The sequence below is a fragment of the Grammomys surdaster genome, unplaced genomic scaffold, assembly GCF_004785775.1.
Source record: "Grammomys surdaster isolate TR1022 unplaced genomic scaffold, NIH_TR_1.0 212, whole genome shotgun sequence".
In the NCBI taxonomy this organism is placed as follows: Eukaryota; Metazoa; Chordata; class Mammalia; order Rodentia; family Muridae; genus Grammomys; species Grammomys surdaster.
Genome location: NW_021604657.1, coordinates 3,989,401 through 3,999,763, shown reverse-complemented (window position 1 = coordinate 3,999,763; position 10,363 = coordinate 3,989,401). Strand labels below are relative to the sequence as shown.

Genomic DNA, 10,363 nt, shown 5'->3' with positions numbered 1-10,363 from the left:
CTATTTTGTTTGTTTGAAGGGGAAAGGTGGGTATGGAGGAATTCAGGCCTCCTGGTGAATAGCAAGGCAAGTGGCCCAGGCAGAGAGTGGGTTACTATTAGCTGAGAGGTACAGTGCTAATTCCTGGGTGCAGCTCCTAGTGCCTAGCCTGACTAGAAGGGGAACCCAGCCCTCGGAGTGACAGCGGGGAGGGATTCCCGGGCCTGGGCGGGGCGGGCGGGCCGTGGGGCGGGGCTGGGGCGGGGCGGGGCGGGGCTGGAAGCCGACTCTCGGGCTGCCGCTGCCGCCAGAGAGGCATCCACAGCGGCGGAGCGGGCGGCCGAGCAGAAGCGAGGCGGCGACAGCGGCTGCGACTTCGGTGAGCGTGGTGCGAACGCGGCTGGGGCGCGGCAGGGATCGCGGGCTGGGACTCGCAGGGAAAGGCTCTGCGGAGGCGCAAGGGCCTCCTGGGCGCCGGACTTGGTGGAGCGGGGCGTCTGTGGCTCTCCTCGCCCGGCTCTCTACGCCCTGCAGCCCCAGGCGAGGGAGGGAGGCGGCTAGCTCACGACTCGCTCTTGAACTGTTCTTGGTTCCCGAGCACAGAGGTCTGTGCGTCCATTGCTCCCTCTCTCCCGGTCTCTCTCCTGATTTTATTTCTTTCCCAGAAGAGTCCCTTCACCCTTCAACCACTCCCACCCCTATCGCCCCCCCTCCTCCCCTCCCCCGAATCTTCATCACCAAAGCTATTCTTCAGGAGACCCGCGATCTTCCTCCTCCGGGTTTCCCTCCGAGGGCCATGCCTCTGCTCCCCATATTTCTGTAGCCCCAAGGCGTGGATGAAGCCGGTCCTGGCCCCTGTACACCTGGACCCTTCTGCTGCCACCTGCCACAGAGGTGCTTAGCCAGCAGGCAAACTGCTGTGCCTAGGACCTCCTCGCCTCCGCGGTATTCACTCCCCCTCATGCCAGAACTCCCAACTAGAGTCCAGCAGGAGGAGACTTTTCCAAGCTGGAGCTTCGGGAACAATTTGACCCACTTCCCGAGGCACTGGTCTCTGGCCAGCCATGCTTTTTGGTAGACACACCTGTCTCGTTTGCCAGCTGAGGGACTAACAAGAACACCTCTTGACAAAATGTGCCAGCACGTCCCCCATTCCTTCCCCCCACCCTCATTTTTTTCCAAGCTGTGAAACTTCTTGGCCTATGTCCCCAGAGAGGAGATCTAGGGCCTTTGCCATTTAAATCTGCTAAAGCTCCCACCCTCGCCCCCAACTCCCATCTCTGTGAAGATCCCCAGATTTCTATCAGCCATTGGAGGGGGAAGGGTCCAGTACTGATAGGGCCACCATTCTGAATTCTGGGTATGATTTCTTCTCCTTATGTGGGTGATTCCCTGCCTGCTTCTTAGAGAACCCCAGGCTCATAGGGCTCCCCTGAAGCTTAGTGGTTTCCTTGTTAGAAACTTTCACTACTCTGGCCAATCACCACCTCTTCTAGATTGGCCCAGGCTGAGTCCCTGGGGCTCAGGGAAAGCTGGGTTTGCACCATGCAGTTTGTGAACCTATGCTGGGCAGCAAACGGAGGGTGGCTCCTAGCCAGGCCTCAGCTTTGGGAAGACCAGCCTGTTATGTTGTTCCCAGTCAGACTGAATTTCACACACTGGTTCTGAGGGCTTCATGTGAAGAGAGGAGGCAGACCAGGGGCTGTTTTTCCTGCCTGTTTCTGACTGTCTTGTGTTGCTATGGTGACAGTTTTGCCTCTTCCTCCCCCTGACTCTTCTGGGAGCTGGTTTTTATTGGTCTGTTGTCCTGTCTTTTATGGCTCTAATTTCTTCTTTCTACTTGCTCTGAAATAAACAGTCATAAACATGGGCACTGGGCCCAGGCTGGGGGCTGGCAGAATTCACCTCCTGTGGGCCCCTAGTTCCTGTGAGAAGAGAATATTGAATAAGAAGAAGTGGGATAAACCTACCATGCTCCTCCTTGCTCTCAGCTTTGAGGAGGGGACAGTAGAATGCCAGGTGGGTGCATAGTTGGTAGCATACTTCTGGGTGGACCAAACACTTGTGATAGCTCACTGGGGTGCTAGTGGTCTAAGGAAAGAGCAGCCCCCATCTCTCACTTTGCATCTGAAGCAACTAAGCTCAGAACAAGTGAATTGTTTCCCATGGGCTCTGGTTGATGTGAGCACACAGTCAACTCTCAGATTTAATCAATGAAGGGAAGTCATGGAGCTGATACATGAATCTCCCTGCTTCCCATCCTGCTGTTCTCCCAGATCTGTCTCCTAAAGGACTTCCCTGCACCAGGAAATTAATTAGAAAGGGTTCCAGTCCCCTAACCCGTGTGACACATGCTGCTTTCCATGCCCTTTGAACATCCTGAACCCCAAGTGCTGGGGACCCAAGTTGAGAGCAGAGTGAAGCCACTTGTGACTTCCTGTTTTTACTCAGCCCTGAGAGGAATTCTTCAGTTTGCTTTTGCTTATGCTCCCAGGGCTTAGATGCAACCGGATGACTCAAGGACACAGAGCCAGCCCCGAGTAAGGAGTTCCCAGAGAGCTAACCCAGTCCATAGTATCTTCTGTCCCCTGTCGTGACACTCTGCAGTGAAGCTGTTCCTCCCTTCCTGGTTATTTTTCTTTTCCTTGCATTCTCTCTTTCTTCCCTTTGCCTGGCAATGTTCCGGCTTGTTGAATTAGAGCAACATGTACAGACAAGGGTATCAACAGTCTCTCGGTCAGCTGTCGACCCAGAGGAAGTCAGTTCACTCACATGAACCTCATTCTATCTTTCAAATAGACATGAAACATCTTTATCTTTCCTGTTGGCTGTTGCTTCTTTTTTTAGGATGGAATGTATTAGCCTACCTGCTATGTTTTGAATAGTTGGAAGGCTGAAAGACCTTTAGTGCCCTAGGTTTTGTTGGAAGATTTTAGGTTAAAGAGACGCCTGAGCCACTATTGGTAGGTTGAAATTTTTAGGATTTTAACCCATAAACTTTCAAGGCTAGTGACATGTTCTGAAGTTATTTTGTGGAGTGTTTGTGGGATGCACACCTTCATTTATCCATTTCATAATTATGTACCAGATACAGTGCAGGGATCACAGAGGTATGACTTCCCCTTCTAAAAAAATGTGGTCTGGTGGAAAAGGAAGGCCTGGAAATAGATTTTTGTCCTGCAGTCAGAACAGTATTTTGACAAAGGGATAGGTGGCGTGGAGTCCAGAGATGGCTCTTAGTCAGATCATCCCTTAGGGTTGTTGGTCAGGTAGCCTGGGCTTTGTGGCTGAAATACAACTGACTGACTACTGTCATCTTAGAAGGCCCTCATTTAGCCTTCACAGAATCGAGTGATTATCAGAGAGAGCCCCCTCCTTTGGGCCTGGTGAGCATATGGCAAGGAGCCAGTCCTGCCTGTCTCTGGAAGTTTTGACACATTCATAATAGCCTCTGGTTCCTGCTTCACCTTGGTTAAAAATCCTTTCTATGGTGCCACAAGAGTTCCACAACTAGGTCTTATGGTGACTGGAAAGAGAGAGGATGATGGAATCAGGCATGAATTTAAGCTCCGTTGTGTCGTGTTCTGGCTGTGGGGTCCTGAGCTGGCTGAAGCTCCATGCTCATGGCAGCAGAACTCCAATTCTTACACTTGTCTTCTTCCAGATTAAATGGTCGTATGTATTTATAGGGCCTGGCACGGTGCCAGTCTCACAATAGACTTGCTCTTATTTACTTGTATTGATTAGAGAAAAGTTCTCCTGTTAAGGGGCTTCCGGGTCCTCTTAGCATCCCCGGGGAGGGCTCTCTGGATGAATCCTGGCCCTTGGAGATGCATTCATTATCTAGGAAGGTTAAAAATTGCCCACAGTCAGACTCCGAGCTTTGCTAGTTAATCTTCTAGTTATCTCTTACCAGATAAGCCATGTTCTCCACCACCAGAACAAGTGCCAGTCCCGAACACTTTTTGAAATGGAATTGCACTTCCAGAGTTGCAGGAATGCAATTTCCCCCTATGAGAATCCTTTAAAATAAATGTTTGCTTAAGAAAGAAAATCCTAGACCTGTTTAGCTCTCCCCTCCATTTGTTTTTAAATCTATGTTTATACATTTGCTTGTCTCTATTCTGGATTTAAAGAAATGGGGGCAGGGAGGTAAAATCACATCAGCTAGTAAGTGGCAGGGCCAGAATTTAAAACGAGGTCCTACTTACTCTTTGTGCCATGGCATACAATCTTGTCATTTTCTTGGCTGGTATGTCAGAGAACCAAAAGAAGTGTGTTTGGAAAATACAAGTGGATTTTAGTAAGGGTGGAACTGGTCAGTGCTGTAGTAACTCAGACTCATAGTAAATATTTAGAGAGCTTATTAAGGTTTTGCTCTCAGTTCAGCATTAACAAGGCTTTCTGCAGCTGGCTGCGGGATTTCTTTTTACAAGTGATGAATAGAAGGGAACTCTGACATGTCTTAGTCAAGAAAGAACAGTTGATGAAATTCTAAGTGGATTTGTTAGCACAAAGAATGGATTGTTGGTTTGTCATTAATATAACCCAAATCACTGGGCAGGACAGGATTTTATCATTGAACATGTGAATGGAAAATATCACAAGTGTTTCCCTGGGATGTAGACATAGTGACAAGAGATACAACAGAGTTGGAATGGTTGATGACAGGCATGGGGGTAGCTTGTCAAAGGCAATGGTGGTGTGGATTTAGTCTGCAGGTACAACTCATATCCAAGAAGATGAGGGTGTGAAGTGGTTTGAGTGTTACTCCCTAGCCCTCAGTAGGTAAGGTAGAAGCCAGCATTTCCATAAGAGCCCTGCTGCTCCAAGTGCTGAGGACAGGGACCACACTTCCCAGCAGTGTGCTTAACAGGTCCAGCTGAGCACTGCAGACAGATGTGGTGCTATTTGCAATTATCTCAGGGCCTGAGTCTGGTGTCTGCTTATTTAATGACTTCACTTTCTAATAAAAATTCTGCATGGCATAGATAATTAGATTTTTAAAATGAAACTGGGAAAGAGAATGCCCCAAAGAGTTTAATTGCAGTTTTATGATGGATCAAGCATAAACGTGGGATCATTCATTTATATAACCAATAGTTACAGTGTGGGCTCTTGCCCTTGGCCTATGCTTGGTTTAACTGCCTATAGATCAGTGTGGTATTACTGCTGCCCTCAGGTAGCTGCCACTCCAAATGCAAAGCAAAGAAGGAAGCATCCACTCAGGCATGGTCAGGGTCATAAAACAGCTAGCTAGAGGAAGAGGTAACACAACCCAGCAGAATCCATTCTCAGGGCATCTGAATTCCCTCTTGAATGCTGAAACAGAAAAGTGTGTGCCCAGGAACAACAACTGTGTTCAACTCTCAACACCCAGCCTAACTTCTGGGATGCAGGAGGAGCAAGCCCCTGGACTTCTGCTTCCCTGTCTATAAAGCAGGAAGGATTTGATGGCTTGAAAGGTCTTTTCCATGCCTAGTATGATGGTCTTCAAAACCCTTTGGTTTATTTTACCCATTGGTCAGTGAAGAAGGCTGTCCTGGAAGCTTTAGTGAGCCAGTTTCTTGAGAGAGCTGAGAAGAGTCAAGAGTACTTCCAGGGAATCCTCTTAGAGACCTGCTTCATGCCAGGAAGAGAGCCATTTTCTGTTTGAGCACCCCCCACTACCCCCAAATGATTGAAAGTCAAAGCCTATGAGAGCAGAGGATCAAGGAAGGTCACAGGAGTGGAGTGGAGCTAATACCATATTCCATAGCTTCCATTAAGGTGAGTAGAGAAGGGGCTCATCTCACATGCTCAGCACCTACATGGTCTTCTGCTTTGAGTTGATGTCCTTAAAACCTTTTTGGGGAGTGGAAAGGGGAGTGGACGGAGCTTGTGTTATTCTTTTAAAACTAAATTCAAGTGCACTTGAGGAACAATGAACAATATACTTATTTCAGGGCCTTCAAGTTCTTTCAAGACCATCAGCCATGAGGTCTTGGTCCATGCAGGAACAGTGATGCGGTTAAATCCAAGTCAGCCAAAGTGGGGAGGCAGCATGCTATGGACGGGCATGGATGCAGAGTCAGGAAACTGTGAATCTCATGTCTACTCCTGTGCAACCCGGGCTTTGACAAGTTGTCTCCTTTTTAATTTAATTTAATATTTGAGTCTTCTGCCACCTTTTGTGCTATGTGGGAAGCAGCATTCATAGAGCAATAGAAGATCTTGTCAGCAAGATAATACCAAGCATTTGATAACCATCTGGGGCAAAGTTCTGAAGGACGAGTGCAGCAGATATTAACTCTGCTTTGTGGCTGGGGAAGCTGACATCCAGAGGTATTTTTAGGAACTTCCATAATGTTGCCTCACTAGGAAGATGGCCAAGATGGTGTTTGCTCCTATGTGAAATGCCTTTGAGAGCCATTTTCTCTCCATCACCCACACTGTAAGTAAGAGACCACACATTGGTGAGGAATGTGGTACTCACTAGCAGTTTCTTCATAAAATACTCATCTCAAAAAGGTAGCAATTCTGTGCTAGCCAGAGGCACCTCCACTCTTTGAAACTGAAATAAACCAAGTGGAATCGAGCTTGTGTTTTAAGTTTCTCCCTGCAACTGACTGATGTCTTCAGGGTGTCCTTGGCTCAGCCTCCTTTGTCAAAGGATGCCATCTGATAGTAATGAGCTGAGCCTGAACTCAGTCCTGCTGAGTGCTAGGTCCCTCCCAATTGAGGCAGGAGCTGTGCAATGTATTTTTCATACACTTCCCTGGGACAGCTGGCAACCAAGGAAATACAATAGAACTATGTTCTCAGCTTACAGAATGACAGAGTCAGTTGTACACGAATACCTTTGGTGTCTTTTTCCTAGTTTGAGGGGGGGATGGATGGGCGGGCGGGTGAGTGGGTAGATGGATGGGTGGAGGGATGAGAGATATTATAATAGGAAAGATACAGAGGAGAAAGAAGGAGTGAAGGTGAAAAAGAGAAGAGATGCATGAGTGTGAGAAGAAGGAGGAGGGGGAGGGAAAGAGGAAAGGAGAGTGTGATATATGTATACACACAGACACACACACACATATACATACACATACATACTCAGAGAGAGAGAAAGAGAGATTGATTTAAGTTTGTGAAGCTTTCCAGTTTGTACATGGTAGGTGGTGATGTTTGTGTGTCATGGAAAGTATGAGGGATATGTGGATTAAATATTTATCAGGTACTCTTTCTGCTTGGGCTTGAATAGAATCTGTTTGAAAAGTTTTGGCCACTCTTGTAGGTTCCTCTTTGGTGTTCTGATGAGAGCTGCCACAAAAGTTTCTCCCTTTCCTTTGACAACCCATCCCTGAGTCTCCCCCCTGAAAAGTCCCGTCCTACAGACTCCCATCTCTAGCCTGTGAGCTTATGCTCCATGGCACACACACACACAAAAAATAGCCTTCATGTAGTATCGCTGGATCCTAACAAGGAAAAACCAAGAGTTAGTCTGTGCATGTTTGTTGTCAATCTCCTTGCTCATTTCCTTATTTTTCAAATAGGTTTTTTCCACTAGTGTGTTGATATTTCAAACCTGGGCTCTTAAATACCTTCCCAAGAAATAAATAGGATCAAAAGCAGTCTGACATACCCACATCTTTTTATTGTTGAGCCCAAAATTTCAAAAAGCTCTATCACTATTTTGGAAGTAAAAGCTAGCCCAATTTTATGTGAGACTATTTATAACTCTTACTGGTCTTACTTGGGATAAATGAGTTTTTCAGCAGAAAGGTGAGTGCTTCAGACCCTCCTGGGGGAGCACATAAGAGGTAAGTATGTACTTTGTTTCTTTCTGAAGTATGGAGAACACTGAATTTAGAGGCACATCATGTCTCAGAAAATTGTTCCAGGACTGACGGGCTTTTGTTGCAAATGTCTACAGGAGCTCACAGTATCCCTGGGGTTAGGAAAAAACAGTAACATGTTTTTATCTCTGGAGAGAGTGTAGGTTCACTGGTTATGCTGTTGGCATGTCATGTGGGAAGAGAGTCTTCTAGGAATAGAGAACCTCAGTTGAGAAAATGCCTCATTTAGATTTGCAGGTAGGCAAATCTGTAGGGCATTTCCCTGATTAATGATTGACATAGGAAGGCCTACTTCCTGTGGGCAGTGCCACCTCAGGGCAAGTGGTCCTGAGTGGTGCAAGAGAGCAGGCTGAACAACCTAGCAAGTGGTGTTCCTCTATAGTTTCTGCTTCCGTTCCTGACTCCATGTTCTTGCCTTGAGTTCCTGCCCCTGACTTCCATCAGTGATTGGCTGTGACTAGACCATGTCAGCCGAATAAATCCTTTCCTCCTTATAGCAGGTAGTGTCCATAGTTGCTTTCGATCATGGTGTTTATTGCAGCAATAGAAAGCAAATTAGGAAAAAATGGAACGGTCACATAGTTCATTCCATTCTAATCAGAAGTGTCAATGGAATGGCTATTTTCCTACTTTTTTCACTTTAAATTGCACCATGTGAACATATTGTTAAGAGTAAAGCAGAATCAGCAATTTGTTCAAACATGGCTTCCAAAAGTTTCAAAAGGACAAGGCAGTTTTCCAAGCAGAAGTTTCTTAGAAAAAGAAAGGAGTGGGAATTTTGTTGTTGATGTTTTTTTTTAACGAAGTGTGGCATTAGGGGAAGACAGAAGGGACTTTTTCAGTCTGACTCATCACCATTTTAGCCTTGTGAGGAGGAACCAGGCTTGAAGAGGGAGCATGGGGAAGTGAGAAGCCCCAGCCAGAGCGTGAGAAGGTCTTGGCTCTCAGTTAGGGCTTGCTCTTGACTTACTGAGTGACCTTGGACTTGTTACTTCCTTTCCTTCTTCCTAGGAGCTAAGTTTAAGTAAATGCCCTTTATCTTTCTTTTAGCCTGGGTCTGGATGCCAAGGCCCCAAAGGACAGGAGTGAGAAGGGAGACACACTAACTCCCTTCTAGTGGCCTCTTCCTGTGGCTTCTGTGGACTTGTGACACAAGAAGACCTCTCAGAACTTACCTTAATTTCTTTCTTAGCAATGATCTTTCCTTTAATTGCTGCTTTCCTGATGCAGTTTGTCCCCAGACCCTTCATTGTCATTCGTAGGGACAGTATTTACTGGCCGATGGACCGACCAAGAAGACAGTGGCCATAGCACCACTATGGCCATTGTTAGTGGTTGCATGTCTCTCTATAATAAGAAGATGAGAACACACTGAGCATTGTGGTGACAAAGAGGGCTGGAACAATTCCCTCTTGGGGAATAGAGGGCCAGGGTTAGGTCTGCTCAGGAAAATGAACAGGTGTTAAAAGTTCAGTGAATTAAATGAAATGAAAGGTCCAGTGTTAAAGTCCGAATCAGTGTGGATCAGTACTGAAATAGGGACATTTATGCAAAGAAATTATATAACCAATGCCCAAGTGACCCTTCACCCTTTCTCTCTACTTCTCTTTTGAGTTTATGCTTAGTGCGTGTGTCATCGTTCTGACTTTAACCTGTTGGAAGTTGAACCTTATTCCAGGATCCATTAGGTATAACAAGTCGTAGTTCTACATTCTTTTGAGATCATCTGGAGGAGAGTCTCCCTCTGCAGGAACTGGGACAGGATCAGTGCCTTTAGCATAACAGGTAGTTTCTACAGTGACGAAATGACAGTGGGTCTGGAACCTTCAAAACCTTTGACTGGTACAGACTATTCGAGTTCATGGAATTATAAATATGGCCCAACTCAGAGTACCACTCTAAAGTATTGGACTTTACCTATTCCAGAAGCCTCTCTGTGTATGAGTATGTATGTGTGTGTTCTCATATACAAGTCTGTTTATTATTTACTTATTGAGTGTATGTTTCTCATATACAAGTTTATTTATTATTTACTTATTTAGTCTGTATTACTCATATACAAGTCTATTTACTTATTTACTTATTTACTCTGTGTGTGTGTGTGTGTGTGTAAATTGTGTGCATGCATGTTTGAATACACATGCAGCTGCCATGATACTTGGGTGTTGGAGTTGAGGGGAATTCATTCTCTTCCCTTGCCATATAGGTTCCAGGGATCAACCTTAGGCCATTAGGGTAAGCAGCAAGAGCCTTAACCCACTGAGCACTCTCACCGCGTCTGCTGTGTTCATATAGTGAGGCATATGTGGGAGGTGTCTAAGTGTGTAACAAGCGTGTGCTTGACAGTAGACCAAAGGTGTAGAATGAGTATGTGTGTACTATTATGTGCGTGTGTATGTAGTTTGTGAGTGTTTGTGTGTAATATGCATGGTTTGTGTGAGATGGTATGTTGTTTTGCTGCATGCTTTGAGTATGTGCAAACTATGAGTGTGCATGCCATGTTATAGGCGTGTGAATGCCTGAGAGGGGAGAGATGGATGTGCTGCATGGATGTG

General features: G+C 46.2%; 1 protein-coding gene across 1 annotated transcript in view; it reads left to right on the top strand.

The window, feature by feature from the left end:
- Positions 1 to 280: 280 nt before the first annotated feature.
- The window catches only part of Fam49a (family with sequence similarity 49 member A), a 103,193-nt gene continuing 93,110 nt past the window's right edge, over positions 281 to 10,363 (top strand). The window contains exon 1 of the mRNA XM_028772214.1: positions 281 to 358. The gene's annotated coding sequence lies outside the window, so the exon portion shown is untranslated. The remainder of the gene's footprint in view (positions 359 to 10,363) is intronic.